The 14,988-nt window shown below is 38.4% G+C and overlaps 1 protein-coding gene across 2 annotated transcripts in view; it reads left to right on the top strand.

Annotated features, from left to right (window-relative positions):
* Positions 1 to 14,988, top strand: part of phf21b (PHD finger protein 21B) — a 64,276-nt gene that overhangs the window by 1,541 nt on the left and 47,747 nt on the right. The window lies entirely within an intron of this gene.

Raw genomic sequence — 14,988 nt, 5'->3', positions numbered from 1 at the left:
TGAGCAGGTCGACATGTTTCTTGTTTCTGGAGAGTAGCCTGGTAGTTTGCTCGAAATGTCGCTTTTTAAGTATCAAACGTTCACTTTTTCACGCACCATTCCTGAAAGTATTACAAATAATTAGTGGTGTTTGTAAAACATGAAGTTTAAACATCCTAAATGTACTTATTGTACACTTTTATCGCCGGTCTTGAGCTTATCATTTCTCCTCCTTGGTCACATGACGACGTGGTAGCGTTTGATTCGAGCTCGACTTTCACTTCTTTTTTTTTTTTTACCATCCCGAATCCAACAGCACAGTTAGTTATACGATTAACGAAGATTTCTTTTCAGTCATAGCTGTTGTTGGTGTTGTTTGACGGATGGACAGTGGAGCTGTCCAGGCCTGAAAGCAGGAGCTCTGTTTCAGCACCACGAACAGATGCCATAATAGCGCTTCAACACAAGTGACTATCCTCCCTCCGCTTTTATAAAGTTAACCTTGGCCTTCGTCAACATTCGGATAAAGTTAAACACAACCCTCGATTAGCACTCGTTTAATGGTGTGTATGTGTGTTTAATTGTGTAGTTGTGTGAAGCGTTTTCTTTCCCACTAAGTTTAATCGATCGCGTTTCCTACGGAATGCAGTTTTTCAGCACTTGGAACAGCGCCTCGTCTTTTTCCCCCTCCGTCCTCTGCAATATTTAATCGTGTATGACATACCGAACTCAAAACATCATTAATGAAAGATCCAAAATTCATGTGTGTTTATAGTTTATAGACGTATGTGAAGTGTTTTGGTCTCTTTTTGCTGTACCTTGTTTTTTTTCTTTAGCGTTTCAGTTTGATAGTGGAAGCTTCCATTTTGTGAGAAAAGAGGGGGGGAGGTGGCGGTGTTGGTTTTCTTCCTAACATGGAGCAAAAAAAAAGTCTGCAGCAGAGAGTTTGGCGGTGTGGGGGGATGGGGGTCTCATTCATACCCAACATTACCATTTTGATGGCTTTGATGCTGTTTTTGGAGGAGGAGGGGGAAGGGCGCTAAAGGAAGAGAGAGAGAGAGAGAGAGAGAGAGAGAGAGAGGGATGGAGAGAAAAGGCGAGTCAGCACAGTGCGAGAGCTTTTATCGGCTCTCCCATATTTATAACACAGGAAGGAAGTTGTTTTCGACTATACAGTGTTACTATGGCTACGTTCTAAAAGTGCACACTACCGCCCTAAGTAGTGTGTCTGTGGTATTGTGTCGTACTGTTTAGTATGCTAGCATGAATGCACTCCTTATTCCCATCCATTATTTTCCTTTCACCTATAATAATAGTTACAGATTCTGGAGTTTCACCCATGAATATAAAACCTCCATAGTGTGTGTGTCATACACATATAAGTGTCATTTTTTTTCAAGGTCACGGGTCATTTTACGACCTAGTGACTAGTTTATTCTTCAACACATGTTTGTATCCGCTGTATAAGTAGCAATAAGAATGGTGTACTTCAGCTTTTGTACATTCAGTTAAACCCATATATTTTACAGAGTCTTAAAAATCAGCAGTCATCTTGGGATTGTGTTGAGCAAATATGTTGATCTGAACATATCTGAGCAAAATCTACAAAACTGTTATGCAGCAACTGAGAAGATGGGTCCAGGGTAAGGGTCAACATGTAGGGAAGGCATATGGTGCTAATAATAAATTCAAAATGAAGAATAGCATGTAGTTTTGAAACCACGAAGGCATTCAGAAATAACTCTGATGCTCATATTCATAAGTTGCTTATAAGCTCAAAATGCACTTTTTGGCCATATAGTATACAGTTATAGAACCACAGATGCTTCTGGCTTTCTCATTATGGATATTTATCAACATAATCAACTAATCAATTTAAAATGTAAATATTTCTGTATGGCTAGTTTATAACAATTTCATTTGTTAAAAGTCCTAAAAAAAAAATCAAATTGTTTTTTTCTCTCATTGGTTCTTGAATTTTTAAACAGCCTTTAAGTTATCTTATATTAATTTATAAAAAAAAAAAAAAAGCACCAAAAAAAGTTGTTTTCCCACAAATGTGATTGTGTAAAAGCAAATCCCAAAGCTAGCCTTAATTGTACCCTAAACACCTAATAAGCTGTTTGTCCCTCCTTCCTTTTTAATCTGTTATACTCCTCACTTCTTAATCTCTTGTATTTTATTATTATTACTACTACAGCATGATTCTATTTATTTTTTGGCTTTTGTACAGCACCCTTGTTCATGAAAGTTTTATAAATGTGCTATATAAATAGTCTTGACTTGCATTGTTTCAGTACAGTGCGATGTAGTGGCTGATAAGCATTGGAGATAGACCTGGCATCAATAGAAAAAAAAACTACCATAAAAATGGACATGAAATATAATGAGATGAAGTAAGTTTTTGACTAGGAATAAAATGTTGACTAGTAAATTATGTATGTAGTATAGTATTATAATAAAACACTATTACTACTCAGTACCTACCTATTAAATAATTCAGCCTGAAACATTTAGATCAGTGGTGCTTACCTAAACAGTTTAAGAGCGTAACTATTTTACATACAGCAGGTAGCCATTAATTTCAGATTCACTCCAAAAATGAAATGCAGTCAGCAGAAAAAAGGCTGATTCTCTAAATAACCACTAATACCTCTGTGTGTGTGTGTTTGTGTGTGTGTGTGTGTGTGTGTGTGTGTGTGTGTGTGTGTGTGTGAATGTTTGTACATGCATGCAAATGTTCCAGTCTGTTAACTAAAGGAAAAAGACTGCTACATCTGGAATAGAGAAGTTGTTACTTTTTATAAGATTAAAGGTTAATTTCAGAGTCTGAAAATAATTTGCTATTTAAAATTAGTTCATGCATATTAATTGTTAGACACTGTGACCCTGACCAGGATAAAGGGAGCACTGAAGATGAATCTGATAAATGAATATTTGTCAGAATAACTCCTTTCAGCAGTATATTTTTTAATTAAAAAAATTGCATTTTGCACTTAAGCACCTGGTACAGTTATTTTAATAAATTTAGATGAATAAATATAGATCTTAATCAGATTTACACTGCATACATGACATGATTGAGTGTCAGTAAAAGCTGAAAGTCAAGTTTCTTATTTCACTTTGATCATCTTAGCTCAAAACATGGCGTTTATTTGTAATTCAGAAACAAAAAGATCCCATTCTCTCCATCTCTTATTCATTCTTTCAGCTGTGTACACACACACACACACACACACACACACACACACACAAACACACACAACACACACAACACACACACACCTGCTATCCTATCAAGATTGTATATACTGATCATCATTGAGATGAAGATAAGATTAAATAAATGTTACAGTCCTATTGCACTAATACATAAGGAGATAGAGTTACGGGAAACAGCACAATTAAATAGCGAACAGAAGATGAAGGTTAAAATATGGAATTCTTGCAGTTTGTTGCATCAGAGAAATAAAGTTCCCAACAGTGTTGAACTCAGATGGATTTCATTCACGTCTTCACTTTAAACTTTTTCTCTTTGGGCGATAAGGTTTTGGCTGTGAAGCTGTAATGTGATTCCCTGTTGAGAAATGTTGTGTGTTTTTCAGTGTATTTCAGAATAGGGGTAATGTTACTTTAGTTAATAAGAGGCGTCCGCTTATATAAATGTCTTTACTTTACTAGGACAGCTGCTCATATTGTGGTCATGCTTTTAAAGTCTCTCTGTTTGCTTTTGTGTAGTTTTACTGCAAAACTAAACAAAGCAGTCAGGGAATGTGTGTGAGAGCATTATAGTAAGAGAGTAAAAGACAAAACAAAGCAAACTAGGACAGATGAGAATGGAGAGAGGGGCCTTTATAAAGCTTGAAGGGCAACACACACACACACACACACACACACACACACACACACACACACACACACACACACACACACACACATATTCACAATCATACACACATACAAATTTGGAATGTTCTTTCAAAACAACTTTGACAACTTAAACAGAATAGGACTGTTTTCTAATCTCACTCCGGTGTCCCACAGGAGACAGTGCATTCTCATTTGAATCTGGTTTCTCTTAAGGTTTCTTTCTCATGGCTCATTATAACAGTGGATTCATAACAGTTACATTATACACTGTATATATAGTCTGTTAAAAATCATTCATTCAAATGAATGTCTAAACACAGCAGTTGGCATATTTCAGCATTCTGTCAGGGGTCATTTTCGTAGATATATATATTCTAAGTTGAATTTGGTCTGGTACATGCAAGCATGTGATTGGCTGCTCTGACAGATTTGGTCTGATTTGAGTACAGGAAAGAGCAGGGATGAATTTTAGTGACTCCTCGGTTCCTCTTGCCAAATCAGGACTATGGCAATCACACCTGGCTGATTGGGGCCATTTTGCACAGTATTGGGTTAAGTCATGGGATTGTGCCTGAGGGCTAAAGCAATGCATGTCGGGTGCATGTAGATACCCAAAGTCATTATATTGTTGCTTAAATGAATTTGAGATATTTGTCAGCAATTTTTTCATATTACAATTTTTTTAAAAAGTTGTCAGGCTTTGGTTAAGGATTAAACATAGATCCCAAAATAGAACAAGTACTACATTTTCACCTCTTGTTCAACTCTTTCAGATTCAGATAAAAGGTAGGATTTTGGAAGGCTGTTAGTAGTTTGGGGAGGGGTGGATTGGAGCGAGCACTGTGAATAATATGGTCCCCAGTCCTGTGGGAGCTGAGAGTCCCTTCCAGATGCTGTGTGTGAGTGGCAGCTTGGGCTGGGTGAAAGGTTACAGAAATCAGGCAGCGTCTGCAAACACAAACGCGTCTCTCTCAAGCTACCTTTTCAGAATAGGCACGGGGAAGGGGGTCTGAGACAAAGTTTACTGTTTGTACTAGTGACCTGTTTAAATGAGTAGAAGCATGTTATTAAAACATCATTATGCCTTAAATGGTGAGGACAAGAAGCGTAAAGCAGCATTTTAAATCTACTGTGAAGAATTGTTATTGGAGTTCACTAGCTTGTTTTGCTATTCTGATCTGTCAGTGTAAATTTGGCTAGATAATTGGATTCTGTGCAAGTTAAGAGAGACTCGCAGAAAAAAGTACCCTTTTATCCTTGTGTGTCTGCATCTGCTGTAATGGAATTATGGGTGGAAGTGGTCCACTACATGTAGACAGTATGTAATAAAATAACTGTGTGGTTCACAGAATGTCAGGATGCTACACTTTGCAATGAACTTTTTGTTTTTCAACCATAAAACACCCCATTAGAAGGCTTTTGTATTTTTCTTCACATTAGAGCCATGTCAGGGTTTTTATTTATGGAGCATGGATGTTAAAGCCACCGCATCATTCTCCCAGCTTCATGTTTTGAACACAAAGGCAGTGAATCCACAACTGTATCTGATTCTTTTTTATACTGTGAACTGCAGATTCATTATTGCTGGCTCTAGACCGTCTTTCTTTGGGTTTTGGGGCTCTGGAGCAAAAGAAGGCTGATGCAATGCATGATTCATCATAAGAGTGTACATGCTAGAAAACTCCAAAACAAATAAACTTATGTCTGAGTGTGTGTTGTACCGTGTGTCCAAATCTACAGCTTTTAAATGTTAGTAAGATGCCTTAAACATCAAAGGAAGTTTGTACAAGTAAATACTTGTTTAAGAATTTCACTAAAACACAAGCAAGGGTTTGGCATGCTCAGGTCTGGTTTAATTTCACACATATGTGTGTGTTCGGCTTTGGGAATTAGATATGAGTTTGAATGCGTGCAGAGGGAGGCATGAACCAGTAAAGGGCATCCAAATGTCACCCTGTGAGATGTAGTGTGGTGGATGGTGGAAGGCTTTTCCTGAACTCTCCCAGGTCTGTAAATCTGAGTGCTTTTTGTTCCCAAGCTCTCCTAGCCATGCCAATCCCATCTTTGTCTGCCATTTCCTTTAATCACTGTCCTGGGAAGGCCATGTGAAACAGTTCCTGAAGTTAATTAATAGAGCAGTGTGAGAGCTTTGCCATTACTTCTTCAGGGCAAGCCAGCAGAAAAGCAGGTTTGGATGTTAGATGGAAGACTGGTGTTATGTTTCTCTCCAACATTGTTCTCTACTTTCTTCACACGCTGTAGGGTACACACGTGTCCATATTGGTATATTAGAAAATGGCAGTCATTAGCAAGGCTATAAAGACACTTTCAGGATGTCTTCAGTACCACAGAAAGGTCACTGCAGTCACAAAACGAAAGACACGTGCACATAGATGTTGCCAGAATCTGATGTGTTGGAAAGCCGTGTTTTTCTCAGTTTTAAGGAGCTAATTATGGAACAGTGTCATAAACACGTTGCGAGGCACCTGTTCTTTAGCACAGTGTTCTTTTTCTAATGACGACAGATCTGCTCTCTTCTTTTCTCTCTGAGCTGCCAAGCGCCTGGTTATTATTGTGCAGCAGGCATTTCCAAGGAATCATATTAAAAGTGCTGATGTGGCTTTGCTAGCAAGCCAATAGAGGGAGAGAAAGGGTACAGTGAATTAACCCATGTCTACTGCCATGCCAGCCTAAACGCTCTTTCTCTTTTTCTCTTTTTCTCTCTATCAAGCAAGCCATGCAAACAGAAATGTATATCTGTTAAGAAACCATTTAAAAACAAGGCACAATGCTGATAAATCCTGTTCGCTTCAGTGTGAGCCTTAGATAACCTGTGCTGCAGATTGCTAATGTTATCAGCTTGTTAGTTTCCTTCATAAAAGGGAGTTAGTGCTAACTCTGTAACCAGTGCTTGTTTTTATTTTCAGGGGAAGCTTTATTAGTACCACAACCTACTATTTCCATTCGTATGGAAAGCCTCATGTGGGTAGTTTAATGGACAGCCCTTTGTTTCTGCAGCTTGACGTCCAACATTAATCATCATCATTACCTGAGGATAGGGCTTTAAGAGAACGACAAGAAACTTTGATGACAAGCTCTAATAGCTTAAAGCTATCAATTGCTGGAAATAAACAACAAACAAATTAAAGTTTACCTCTGAGTGCCTTCCACCTCTGTTCTTCAGCTCAGTTCCACATGACAACCCTTCATTACTTGAACTTGCTTTCATGTCTTGGCTGTATTTCTACCATTTCAATTACCAATGTCAAGCTTTGTTAGAACAAATGACTAAACAGATATGTATATGTATCATATGACTACTTTTAGACAAGCCACTCTGAACTTTATATTAACTTTGATAAAATTCTGATTCTGAAATGTCTGATTGGAAACTTGATATTGACAAGCAAACTGTTAAGGAATTCCTAGTAATAGGAAATAAAAAAGCAGGATACCAGAGAACGGTGTGTGACGGGTTCTGGAGACGTGTCTAATGTGCATATTTCTAGAATCTGGATTTCCCGAAAAGGTAAACACTTGTGCTATTTCTGTGCATTTATCTGTTTGTTATTTATAGAGCTGTTATATTAAGCACTTTTATTTAATACAATAAATACGCTCAACAGAACAGCTCTTCAAGTGATATCAGTGATATTGTTTAGCTGTCAAAGCTAATGGTTATTGCAAACACCCGGTCTGGCTAATAGGACCGCAACGCATTAGTCTTCATTGCTCATTTATAAAGTTTTAATAGTCAAACAACTTCATGCATAGAGAATATTAGCGCATAAAAAGGGCTTTAACTAATGTTAAGCGTCGTACTGTGATCACATTAACATTACAATATGTCATTTAGAAAACATTTTCTCTCCAGTGCCTTAATAGGTTGGATCTGAAACGGCTGTTTGGTGTAGGGCTGTGCTCCAAATCGGAACTGAGAGGACAATTTGAAACCGAGAGGACATTTCTGCAGTTTAGACGTCTGACACTCGTTCTCGCAGTAGGAACAAACGTAACACAGTGAAGCAGAGCAGGATGCAGTGATGTGCCATTTCTGTCACAGGAAACAGCGAGACGGCAAGGCTAACCTTCTTAATATTAAGATGATCTAGGCTTGGCCAAGATTTTTTGTGTCTCGACATCTTGGAAATAAAAGAGGAAAGTAACAGAGAAAGAGAGAAGAGTATTAAAAACCGACTAAAGCTGAGCATTAGTGCAAAACAACTCATCTAGAAAGAACAGCTGTTGCTGGCAATAACTAGACATCTGTGGATTGCTTGTTATTTACAATGGTACATCCTCATCCAATATGATTTCAAATTCTTCGGGCTTGTCAGGAGAAAATCATAAAGATTAATTACATTTCTGTGGACCATATTAGTGTGCAGAAGTAACAGTAGTGAGCCACACTACAGGAGCGAAAGTTACAGTACGATTTGGATAAAAGATAAAATACTGATGCAGTAGACAGTTTTTCAGACTGCACATAATGAAATGTTTTAGCTGTATAGAGGCTGTGTGATTAGCATAATCTTTTTATAATATTTCCTTTTTCTGCCTTAAGTTATCAAGCAAGCGAGGTAAGCATACGCTTCAAACAATTCAGATATTTCCCCACTCACTTTAGGCTAGAAACTATCCTCTAGAGGGACAGAAAAGGCTTTGATTTTCATATTCAAACGGCTTTGGAAATTGCCATAATAATTTTTAAATTTGTCCCGGAGTACCTTCTACTTTATATTTGTCTTCCATTTGAAGCCGAGCATTGAAGCTTGAGTAAACACACAAAACTAGGCTACAAATATGATGTTTTCTCAGTAGTCATATTGAATAGAATAGAACATTTCACTGCTTGTTTCAGATTTCTACTTGCACAAAAATCTGTGCATGTACGATTATATTGGCAAAATTGATATTTGCAAAAGATCCTCCACATTTAATTAAGTAGCAGTATCCTATGGTAACTGCGGCTGATATTAAGCTTAAAGTTCACACGTTCCCCCATGACAGATTCACCAGAGAGCTAAACTGGAGTTTTTGTGTGTGGAGTGTTACTGAACACTTACACTTTCAGTTCTGCACTTAAATGATAGCCAGATTCGAAAATGCTGAATCAGTGCAGTATAAAGCAATAATGATCCCTGGACTGAATTCAGCCATTTCTGAGAGTCTTTTAAGGTGTTCTGGTTGAATGGGTTAACATATTATAGTAATTACCAAGGCTGACGGGAACAAAAGATTGGTGACCAGAGAGCCCATGGAGAACAGGCTTATTCAGAAGCCTGGAGTTAATGAACTTACTCAAGCCTCTTTTTCTTACCCCGAGTCTCGTAGCAACGAATTCTCTCACAGCGGGTTCCACACACACAAAGCAAGTCAGTCACTCTTTTAGTTATTTTCAACAGCATAACTCTGCTCTGCCTTTCTCTCTTCCAATTTACCATGCCATCAGCAGAATGACTGAGTTCAGCTGAATCGATGAATACCATTTTTCCTTTTCAAGGCTTTATGTAGTATTAGCACATTTTCTGCCAGCACAGACTGCTCCTGTATGCACATATGGTCAGGAGTAAAGGAGGTACACAAGTGAAGTAGCTTGCAAAAGGATAGCTTTATCAGTCAGTGAACAGGAACACACAAACCTTGGTGTTATTCCTAAACTTCACAACACAGTAGCAACAAAAGCAAGCAAACACACACACTCACACACACACACACACACACACACACACACACACACACACACACACACACACACACAAGCATTTCAAAGACAAGCCTCATCTTCTGTCCTGTTACCAAAGCAGTGCCTGAGCACTTAAATCCGTGTTGTTTTTAGATGAGAATCAGGAGCTGCTCTGATCACCTGCCAGTAAAGGCCACAGCGGTGGGATTACGGCGACCATATTGACTTCTCCTTGATCGTATTTTGGAGCCACGTACTGAGCTGATAACCCAGTGCTCCTGCAGCCCACTGACCGTCAGAGACCAATAGGATGCCTGCGGTCAGCAGATTAGCCCCTAACATGAGCATTGAGCACTCTCGCACCGTCAGCACGCCAACACACTTTATCCTCAAACACGGAGCTCTCATTTCCTCATCTCTCTCATTCTGCTCTCCTGCTGGTTCCTATTTGTTCCTGAGATTGTGTTGACAGTAATGAAGGCGGCGTCATTCGGAAGAACGTTGCCTTCTTAACGACGGCACAAAACAACTTTCACACCTTCACCATTTTTGACTTAATCCTTTAATCAAATTGATCTCTCTGACTTTTCTCTCTGATTAGCTATTCATTTTTCTTCTCTCCCCTTACTACTACCCTGAATTCCTCCTTAATAAGATGGAAGGAACTCTCACAAAAGTCATATTTCTGTCGCAGGGAGATAATAAAGCCCTGTACATTACAGCGTCTGTGTGTGAGACATGTTTAATTAAAGGGGTCTGTTAGAAGCACTACAGTTCTGATTGAATTAGACAGGATCTCAATGCACGGCTTGCTGTGCCGGTACCCTACTTCACCTGCTGATGTCGGGCAGTAGCTGCACTGAGCTCAGCAGATTGTGGCCTGAAATGAAAATGCTGTACTACTGTAGTGCATGTAACACCGTGACAAGAGCCAGCAGAGCCGACACAGCATAATGATACGTGAAAGGACACCTGTGCCAGTGACTTTATAATACACAAAGTTGTCTGTTCATTCTTTGAGACCACAAGGATAATTTTATGGATGCTAATTTGATTCTGTTTTTGACTTTTTTTTGTGAGAGACTGTCGAGTTTTACCTTTTTTAATTTAGCTGACACCGAGAAACACAAAAGCTTTCATCAGAGTGAAATGGGGTAATTTTGTAGCGTTGTGAACATCTGAAATCGAAAATTGATTTAAGACCAACGCCTGAATCAACACTCTATTGTTTGAACCCTTGTATGACGGTGGCTTTCTTTGCTGGGTGGAGAGTAACAAGGTAACAAGATTAGATCACGTTAGTTGAACTATAGGATTACTTTATTAGAGCAGGCCAACACTTTCAAAGATGACTTCATCTGTCTGTCAGCAATTCCCTCTCTCTTTTCTCTTTCCCTTCATTCCCAAAAGGGAACCTCTTTTTTTCTTCTTCTTTCTCTTCCCTCCCTCTTTCTCTCTGAGGACCAGAACGGTAGGAATCCATTTCTTGCACAATTGAATTGAAATATAATCATGAGTGGAATGGCCACGTTTTGCTGGAATATCATGATGTACAGAGAGTTTAGGAACAAGGCAGAAGGATGATGTTGAGGGAAAAAAAAGAAACAATTACGGAAGAAGAGAGAAATCCTCATGCTGTAATTAAAAGAAGCAGTGCCTGCTTCAAGTGAGGCCTTAATATCTTCATGCTAAGTTAATGACTGTCAGGATCTGGTCTCACTACGACTCAGGCAAGTTTCAAAATCAGCACTTTTGATGGAATATGAAGTTATAAAATGAACTATTATGCTTCCAAAATGTTCATTTGTTATGGCTGTACAACAGGCAAATATATATATATATATATATTGCATCTCAGCATTTGATTTGGTCAGTTGATCACAGTTGAAGCCTCTCAGAAGTAAATTAGGCTGTGAGAGAGTGGAGTGCGTTAATGTCATTCAAGTGTACTTTTATTTACTCTCTCTCTCTCTCTCTCTCTCTCTGACTCTCTCTCTCTGACTCTCTCTCTGCCTCCCTCTCTCTCTCTCTCTCTCTCTCTCTCTCTCTCTCTCTCTCTCTCTCTCTCCCTGCACTTCTTTCCTTTCAGAGTGTGTGGGTGAGGAAGTAGTTGTCAAGGATTTTTTCCTCTACCACAAACAATAGAATGCTCTGCTGTACAGACATCATGGAAATGTGTATTTCATTTCTTTCATTTAGCAAAAGAAGAGATGAGAGGGCTAAAGAAAGATATCTTATTCAGGTTAATGGTGTATTTCCTGTTTTGATTATTAAGGGTCTAAATGTGGGGCAATATTTATGTTCTGATAAGAGAAACTCAATCACTCTCTCTGTTATGTTTTTACTGAGCTAGATTCAAGCTTTGTAGCGATTCTGAACTGGATGTTCTGTGCTTGGAATGATGTTAGCGAGGAGAGTTGGGTTTATCATGTTGCAGGCACACATCTCATTTGCATTAACTTCTAAGACTTTATTTTGCTTGTTTTAGAAAGGCTAAGAACAGAAAGTAGCATCCTGTATGTGCTTAACTGGAGAGTGACTTCAAAGCTTCTTTAAAAATTGATTGGACTTGCTGGAGCCTTTTTTTCCCCCTCAGACACAAATACAAAGTTTGTGCTCCACATGAACAGGACCTGTAGTGTTTGCGAGGCAGTCTGGTATCTTTTATTAGGTCAGCTGCACCTGCCGTCTCATCTCGGAGTAGAAACGAAAAGGTGCAGAAGGTACATGAAACACTGCATTATAGTTTTGTAATTTCACACTTGTGCAGGCATTTACCCACAACATATAGTCCCCTAAAGCTACATAATACCTTTTGCTTTGGTCTCTGAGGTCTTTTTTTCTACAAAAGAGCTGATTCAACCTCTCCTATACTCACTTAGCGTGGAATGCCGTGGTTGTTCTGAGGAAACTATTGCTGAGAAGGTTTATTAGGTAGCAATGTGATAAGCTCCAGGGTATCATTCCTGCATCTTTCCTCAGATTCAAGTCTGTCGTACTGTGATCGCTTAGTTCATTGCCACGACCTACAACTCAATCATTAATCCAATCTTCCACAGTCTCTCTGTGCTAAACTGCACTGCAGTCCTGAATTCTGGCTTTCACTGTCCAGTCTATATAACGAGCTTTTGACGCTTTAGCGCTTCAAAGTTGTCGTACTGTGTCATATTAAACAGAAATATGGTTCCATAGAAGACAGAAACAGCTAAATAGAGCTAGAGCTGTGTACTAACCCTATGTGCTACATCCGTGGGATATTTCAGTCTCCCAACACTACATATGATATGTAAATTAAATAAATTAACTTCCAACTATCCAGATAGAGTTAATGCTTATGGATAATTGACATGGTAGAATTAACAGCAATACGATTTGAGACTACTAGGTAGGCCGAAGAAGGTCTGTGTAAGAACTGAGAACTAAGATGGACTTGGACACTATAGTCGTCTATTACCTAGTCATGAATCAAAGAAGAAAACCTGTCCCTGATGAAAAGCAGAGGGTGATTTCTAGCAGCACCAGTGCTACACTGACCTTGTTTACCAAAAGGTCCAGAGGGAGTCGTCCTGATTTGCCAAGAGCTCTGAATGAATCATGTACCACCACCAAGATGAGACCATGGCAAAGCATGCAATGGCAGACACGGGAGGACAAGCACATCCCATGATGCCCTGATTATTTATATCCTGAGGTATAATATGTTGGAGACAAAGAGTTCCTGGTTGTGGCCAAAACAACTTCCTGTCTTGCCAGGCTGTTACATCACAGCAGCCGGTGCCAAATAAAGCTGCCTCCCATAGAGCTGGGTTCAGGAAGCATACACAGCACATTTGGTCAATGGAAAAAAATGGCAACAGGTTTTCAGTGGGTACAGAGTAGCCAGATTTTAACCATGATCATTGTTCTTATTTTATATGAAGTTGGCCCATTAAGGTAACTTGAATGTGTATGTTTTTTCTTAAACGTTTAGCTTTGGTGCACTATTGGTAGGGGAGTCTGGTAGACTAAAGATTTCGATTTGGGATCTTTGATATTTGTGGCCTGAAGGAGGTGTTGGTGGGGATCAGGTCTCTGTTAAGCTCTGATGAGCTGTCAGGGCTGCGCCTCTGTTCATCTAATCCTGGCATCCCTCTGCCATCTGATTTTCCTCCCCAATCTCTCCCATCGCTCAAGGCATCGCTGCTTTAATGCAGATAATGCGTTTTTAGTTTTGCGCCCAAAATATAATCTTTTAAAATCCTTCCTAATCAGAGCTACAGCGACATAAACAGTGCCATGAAAAATGGCCTAAGAAACACTACATTAGGGTTCAGAATCGAGTGGAAAGGAATTAGTTTGTGTAGCAACATAGATCCTTCACAAGGGAGTTTTTCCTCGCCACAGTCGCTTCAGTCACCCCAGGCTTGCTCATTGGAGATAAATACAAACACATTTAAATATAAGTCTAATACTAATCTTAAACTTTTGTATTATATTATCTTTATATTAACGTTTTGTTTTATGTTTATGTTCTGTAAAGTTGCTTTGAGACAATGTTCATTGTTAAACGCGCTATACAAATAAATTTGAATTTGAACCACACTTGATATGAATAATACCTTTTATTTCTGGGAAGGATGTGATAAAGTGTCACACAATTATCACTGTCAGTCAGCTGTACAGAATATCTATCAGGATCGGACATCTGCACAGCTGTTAGAGGACAATGAGATCTTTTTTGGATCCTCCAGATAATGTTCTGTTATTTTAGATACGTTAGATTCAGATGATGCACTGTGTATTAAATCTGTGGGCTGTGGACAGAATTTGTCCACATACTACTAATGATAAAATGTAATAATAATTATGTAACTAATAATAATATTCATAAAATGATAAACCTCAAATATAAATAAAGTATAGATATTTTATAATTATTAAAATAATCAATTATTTTTTAAATAATAAAAAATAAATAAAAAAAAATGGTAAGAAATTGTATTATCAGTTAGTTGGTCTGTGTTATGAAGCGTGCTGTGGCAATGACAGTTAATGAAATTGTTTGAATCAAGTAGCTTATAAGTGATATATTATTTATAAAGCTAGTTATGTATATAACTGCTCATAAAAACTATTTATTTTGGCCCAGAAGAATACATTATATACTTTAAACATCTGTTGTATAGCAAGTCTTTCCATTCAGATTTGGTTCACATCAAATGTGCTGAAAGTTGATTTAAAAAAAAAAAGAGTCTATATTGGATATTGAACTTTACTCTGAGTTTGAGTCAACAAAATTTGAATAAATCAGGGCTTGAAATCCATGTCCCAGTGATTAGACCATTAATCCACACTACACTGATATATTTCTGCACAACAGTGTGTGGAAGCGGTAAAAAAAAACCCTGTAGAGTAACATGTTATTTAATTCAGCCTAGTTACGTATTCTGTTGTAGTTAATTGAAATGCTGTAG

This window comes from Tachysurus vachellii, chromosome 16 (genome assembly GCF_030014155.1).
Source record: "Tachysurus vachellii isolate PV-2020 chromosome 16, HZAU_Pvac_v1, whole genome shotgun sequence".
Taxonomy (NCBI): Eukaryota; Metazoa; Chordata; class Actinopteri; order Siluriformes; family Bagridae; genus Tachysurus; species Tachysurus vachellii.
This window is presented reverse-complemented; position numbering and strand designations above follow the sequence as displayed.